Here is a 7,099-nt window from a genome sequence, read left to right as displayed (position 1 = left end):
TGTTTTATTTGTGGTTCCCATGGGGGTTACATTTAATACCCTAAAGCTATAACACTCTAATTTGAATTTCTACCAGGTTAACTTCAAGGACAAGACCTCTGCTCCTTTATAGCTCCATATCCACCCCTTTTGGTTGTTGATGTCACAAAATGACATCTTTGAACATTGTCTGCACAAAACATAAATTAAACATTCTTTTAAGTGATCATTCTCTTAAATTATGTAGAAAACAAGATTTGGAATTATAAGTCAAAATTACAATAATACTAGCCTTTAAACTAATAATTTTTTAGATGTATTCATGTCTTAAATAATATAGAAAACAAAAAGTGCAATAACAAGCCATTGTTTCAATAACACTAGCTTTTATAATTGCCCATGTATTTACCTTTCTTGAGATCTTTATTTCTCCATATGTTTTTCGTCTAGTGTCCTTTCATTTCACTTGCATGACTCCATTGAGCATTTCTAGTGGCCATGACCATCCACAGCTTGTTCATCTGGGAAGGTCTTATTTCTCCCTCACTTTTGAAGGATTTTTGGCAGGTACCGTGATCTTGGTTGGCTTTTTTTTTTTCCTTTAGCACTTTTTTTTTTTTTTTTTTTGTGGTACGCAGGCCTCCCACTGTTGTGGCCTCCCCCATGGCGGAGCACAGGCTCCGGATGCGCAGGGTCAGCGGCCACGGGTCACGGGCCCAGCCGCTCCGCGGCATGTGGGATCTTCCCGGACTGGGGCACGGACCCGCGTCCCCTGCATTGGCAGGTGGACTCTCAACCACTGCGCCAGCAGGGAAGCCCCCTTTAGCACTTTTATCATGTCAGCCCACTGCTTTCTGGCCTCTAATTTCTTTCTTTTTTTTCAATTTACACACAAATGTTTATTTCTCCACATTTACCTTTTTTTAATTGAAGTATAGTTGATTTACAATGTTGTGTTAGTTTCTGGTGAACAGCAGAGTGAGTCAGTTATATGTATATACATACTCCTTTTCATATTCATTTTCATTATAGTTTATTACAGGATATTGAATATAGTTCCCTATGCTATACAGTAGGTCCTTGTTGTTTACCTATTTTATATATAGTAGTTTGTATCTGCTAATCCTAAACTCCTAATTTATCCCTCCCTCACTGCCTTTCCTATTTCGTAACCATAAGTTTGTTTTCTATATCTGTGAGTCTGTTTCTGTTTCCTAAATAAGTTCATTTGTGTCATATTTTAGATTCCACATATAAGTGATATCATATGGCGTTTGTCTTTCTCTTTCCAACTTACTTCACTTAGTATGATAATCTGAGTCCAACTGTGTTGCTGCAAATGGCATTATTTCATTCCTTTTTTTATCACTGAGTAGTAGTCCATTGTGTATATATACACCACATCTTCTTTATCCATTCATCTGTAGATAGACATTTAGGTTGTTTCCATATCTTGGCTACTGTAAATAGCACTGCTATGAACACTGGGGTCCATGTATCTTTTCAAGTTATAGTTTTCTCTGGATACATGCCCAGGAGTGGGATTGCTGGATCATATGGCAACTCTACTTTTAGCTTTTAAGGAACTTCCATACTGTTCTCCATAGTGGCTGCACCAATTTACTTTCCCACAAACAGTGGAGGAGGGCTTCCTTTTCTCCACACCCTCTCCAGCATTTATTATCTGTAGACATTTTGAGGATGGCCATTCTGACTGTGAGGTGTGACGTGATACCTCATGGTAGTTTTTATTTTCATTTCTCTGATAATTAGAAGTGTTGAGCATCATTTCATGTGCCTGTTGGCCATCTGTATATCTTTTTTGGAGAAATGTCTATTTAGGTCTTATGCCCATTCTTTGATTGGGTTGTTTGGCTTTTTGTTATTGAGTTGTATGAGCTGTTTGTATATTTTGGAAATTAAGCCCTTACTGGTTGCATCCTTTGCAAATATTTTCTCCCATTCTGTAGGTTGCCTTTTCAGTTTGTTTATGGTTTCCTTTGCTGTGAAAATGCTTCTAGGTTTGATCAGGTCCCATTTGTTATTTTTGCTTTTATTTCTATTGCCTTGGGAGAGTGACCTAAGAAAACATAAATTCTCTGACTTATGTTAGAGAATGTTTTCTGGCGTCTAAAATTTCTGATAAGAAATCTGTTGATAATCTCACTCAGGATTGTGTATGATGATTTGCTTCTCACTTGGTGCTTCCAAGATTCTGTCTTTTGAAAGTTTGATTATAGTGTGTCTCAGTGTGGGTTTCTTTGAGTTCATCTTACTTGGATTTTGTTGAGCTTCTTGGATATTTATATTCATGTCTTTCATCAAATTTGGGAAGTGTTCAGCCATTATTTCTTCAAATATTCTCCCTGCCCTTTTTTTTTTCTCTCTCTTCTCCTCCTGGGACTCCCACAGTGTGAATGTTGCTCTGCTTGATGGTGTCCCACATGTCCCTTAGGCTCTGTTCACTTTTCTTCAATCTTTTTCTTTCTGTCCCACAAACTCACTAATTTCCATTGTCTTATCTTCAAGTTCACTGATTCTTTCTTCTGCCAGCTCAAATCTGCCTTTGAATCCATGTGTTGAATTTTTATTTTAGTTATTGTATTTTTCAGCTCCAGAATATCTTTTTGGTTTCTTTTTTAGGTTTTCTATGTCTTTATTCATATTTCTATTTTATTTGTACATTGCTCTCTTGACTTTCTCCACAGCTTCTTTCAGTTCTTTGAGGATCTTTAAGGTGGTTGTTTTAACGTCTTCTTCTAGAAAATCTACCATCAGGTCTTTTCATTGGTAGTTTATGTTGATTTATTTTTTCCTTTGAATAAGCAATACTTTCCTGTTTCTCTGTGTGCCTTGTGATTTGTTGTTGTTGTTGAACACTTAACACTGGACATTTGAATCTAATAATGTGATAACTCTGGAAATCAGATTATCCCCCTTCCTTTGGGTTTGCTACTTTGTGTTATTGTTGTTGTTTACCATTATAGGCTGTCTCTGTGCTGAGGATAAGCCTAAGGTATAAACTTAAGGTCTTCTCAGATCATTTCTGAGCCTTTCCCTGGGCATGCATGGTCACTTTCTGATTTTCCCCATATATGCATTTGTTTTTGAATGTCTGGCTCCCAAAAGAGGAAAAAGAAAAAAGTGAACAGGGATGAAGGCTGTCAGCCTTTTAAAGCCCCTGGAAGTCACTTCAGCTGGAGAGGGAGGGTCTTGCAACAATGAGGGAGGTGCAACAAGGGCCACCAGCCTGTTCATCTGCACCTCTGTGATCAGAAACAGCAATCAGTGATCAGAGCACAGATCCCCAATATCTGCACAGGGACTTTTTTCCCCACCCTGGTTTCCCCAAGCTGTATGTAGGCTGCTCCAGAAACACATGCACAGCTGTCTTCCATGAGCATAGGCGGTCCAGTGTAGGTAGCTGCTACTGCGTTAAGAAGTAAAATTGATGAAGATTAACCACAATTTACCATCCAAGGCTTTTCCTGGATATTTCAAGCCTTCAACAGACTCCAGATTACCCAGATGGTTACAGGGAAGATTCTGCCCCTGCATTTATTGTCCAGGTGGGAGATGGAGTCTCACCTTGCAGGTGCTTCCTACTCTGCCATCTTCCCTAAATCCTCTCTTTAAAAAGTACTTGTTATAAGGACCCTATAGATAACATGAACACCCACTAAAATGTGGGATGTGTCACACCTCTGTGTGTGTGTGTGCATATTTAAAAGCATTATTTCTTATTGATCACACGGTAGTTACAAGAATGTCAGACATAATGACTTATGCAATCTAAACAAGACAGACCGATTAAAATTTTCCATAGTGGGAAAATATACATATTGAAACTTAGCCATGTGTGTAGACAGATGCCTGCAGCAAGAGTAGGTGACGGGAGGTTAGGGTTGAAGGACCATGTGCAGTAAGATTGCTTCCCCTCCATCATAGTAAATACCTTCCATTAACACATAGATATTCCACAAACATCTGAATACACAGTAGTAAAGTATGACCTGCCACATGTGCAAAGTGTTCTCACTATGCTGTTTCTGTGATACTCCCACAAAAATAGTAAATAGTGAACCCCGTGCAGGTAGTAGGAAGCATCAATCATTTATCCTAGGTTGGACTTGGAGGGTGTTTAACTGAACATTAATATTTGTAAAGAGCCTATTTCTCCTTTTGCTCTGTCTTTTTCACTATTGACATGCACAATTGACAACCAGTTGATGGTTGTTTGACCTAAAGGTGATAACTGAAATACTCTTAAAAACATAAGAATTTTAATAACATATTTTAATCACCAAGTTAATATAAAACGTGGATCATCTATAGCTTTAGATCAAAAGGTAGAGGGAGTGCATCTGAACATCAGTGCTTTTAGGTTCAGTGTTCTGTAGTTCCTACCATTGTCCTAAGGAATGAAACTAAGACAACTTTATCAAAGCAGGAACTAGTTTGAACTCTTAGATCAGAGAAAATCCAAAACAGAAGAAATGTCACTCAATTTTTTCTCTGGGCCTTTTAAGAAAGTAGGCCAATTTATAAATTATTCAAGGTTCCTGTTGAGCAGTGGTGTTTTTCTGTGTCTAACTGTCTAGAGAACAAACTCCAAAGAACCCCCTAATGTTGTGACAGTGTTGACCCAGCCTTCACTCATTAGGAATCAGGAATCTTGAACAGCAGTTCAGAGTGTTCTCATACACCCCCATTCACCCTGCTTTTTTGCCAACTATTATGGCCAATGTGTGTGGGGGGCAGGCATGTTCAACAAATTAGGCTTAAAGACCTTCTCTGGTTGAGTAGAAACCCTTCTAGAAAGAGTTGGCCGTGATTTGAAGCTATACTATAAAGCTATAGTAATTAAAACAACATGGTCCTGGCATAAAAATAGACACATAGACCAATGGAACAGAATAGAGAGCCCAGAATTAAACCCCTGCATATACAGTCAACTAATATTTGATAAGGAGCCAGGAACATCCAGTGGGGAAAGGATAGTCTCCTCAACAAACAGTGCTGGGAAAACTGGAAAACCACATGCAGACCATGATACTGGACTCCTGTCTTACACCACTCAAAAAAGTTAACTCAAAATGAATCAGATGTAAATGTAAGACCCAAAACCCTAAAATTCTTAGTAGAAAACATAGGGAAGAAGCTCCTTGACATTGGTTTTGGCAATGATTTTTTTTTTTTTTGGTATGGCACCAGAACCACAGACAACAGAGGAAAAAAACCAACAAGTGGGACTATATCAAACTTAAAGTTTCTGCACAGCAAAGGAACCATCAACAAAATGAAAAGGCAACCTATGGACTGGGAGGAAATATTTGCAAAACATAGATAAGGGGTTAATATTCAAAATCTATTAAAAAATTAATACCACTCAATAACAAAACAAAAAACCCATTTAAAATGGGCAGAAAGACTAAACAGGCGTTTTTGCAAAGAAGACACCCAAATGACCAACAGATACATGAAAAGATGCTCAACATCACTAATTATCATGGAAATGCAAATCAAAAGCACAATTAGATATCACCTCACACCTGTTAGAATGGCTCTTATGAAAAAGATAAAAGATCACAAGTGTTGGTGAGGATGTGGAGAAAAGGGAAACCTTGCGCAACAGGCTTTCTCTAGTTGCATCGAGCAGGCGCTACTCTTTGTTGTGGTGTGTGGGCTTCTCATTGCAGTGGCTTCTCTTGTTGCAGAGCATGGGCTCTAGGGGCATGGGCTTCTGTAGTTGTGGCATGCAGGCTCTAGAGCACAGGCTCAGGTAGTTGTGGTTCATGGGCTTAGCTGCTCTGCGGCATGTGGGATCTTCCCAGACCAGGGATCGAACCTGTGTCCCCTTCATTGACAGGCGGATTCTTAACCACAGTGCCACCAGGGAAGTGCCCAGAGTATTTTATTTTTATACTTCTGAAATTTGTAAACAAGACAGCCTAGGTTAAACAATACAGTTTTCCAAAGCTGCATGTGCTCATTTCATACTGTTGAAGTCAAGAGTTTTTCTGCTTGAAGTACAAAAACAATTTCCTAAAGCTCCTAAGCAGGAACACTACTGTTCTTATGATCTGTGATTAGATGAACTGATCAATTTCAGTTGGCAAGTGTTTAACAAATTCTAGAACAGATGCATTTTTCTAGGCTTACACCAACAATTTCATTCCAAATGTCTCCTGAGGAGCATGTACCATACACAGGAATCCATCTCTATCCTTCTCATTTTCACACACTCCAGAAATTAGCGTGGACAAGCTCACCATTCTGTGTCGTTCACCAGCAGGAACAGCGTGTCAGAAGTGGGATCTGAAGGCATCAAATCCCGAGAGGCAATGGCCCCCAGTGTGTGAAAAAAAAACTATGGATCCCCCACATGCACATTTTTAGCTAAGTGGGCTGAACAAACCAAAGTAATCTGGAATTACAGTGGCCATTATGGGGAACGTTCAATCTCCCTAAACTTGTTTTTCTTAAGATTAAGTTGGAGGACCGTGGTTCTAAAATTAAACAAAATGAATGGCATATTTGTTTTCACTGGTAACCGGAAGCTTCCAAACATGCACAAAACTGTAAAATTGCCTCTTTGCAAGATACCATTTCTAAATTGGCTGAAACAACCAAAAAAAAAAAAAGTAAAGAAAAAAAGGAGAACAAAATGGCTTCCAAAGCCTTGTGCTTCTTGTGTCCCCCCCTGCCCCCAGTTTCTTTGTCTCAGGTAGGATCTTGTGTGTCTTCCCACTCCCTTTGCCTCAGACTCTGCCCCTAGAAACCATCTTGTGCTCAGGCCCTGCCCCCAACACCACCTTCCTCTCTCCTCCTCCATGAAAACCTGCCTCTTTAAAATGAGAGCCTCTGAAGATTCAAATGCTGACCCTAATTACTGGTTTTAAGTTAACTGGGGCAAACCACTAGGTGAGGAGATCCTGACTCTTGATCAGTGATGCTTTCAAGGAAAGATCTTGAGCAAAAGGGGAAAATGTAGAATTAATTAAGGAGCATTCCACTAAGCTTTGGAGTCAGGACAGGCCCATAGGGGGTGTTCTCACACCCACCAGGCATGTCAATTATCCCAAACAGGAAGATGCCTCTACCTACTATCCAGCAGGAA

Source organism: Lipotes vexillifer, unplaced genomic scaffold (assembly GCF_000442215.2).
Source record: "Lipotes vexillifer unplaced genomic scaffold, Lipotes_vexillifer_v1.1 scaffold966, whole genome shotgun sequence".
Lineage (NCBI taxonomy): Eukaryota > Metazoa > Chordata > Mammalia > Artiodactyla > Lipotidae > Lipotes > Lipotes vexillifer.
The sequence above is the reverse complement of the archived record's forward strand: the minus strand, read 5'-3'. Positions refer to the sequence as shown.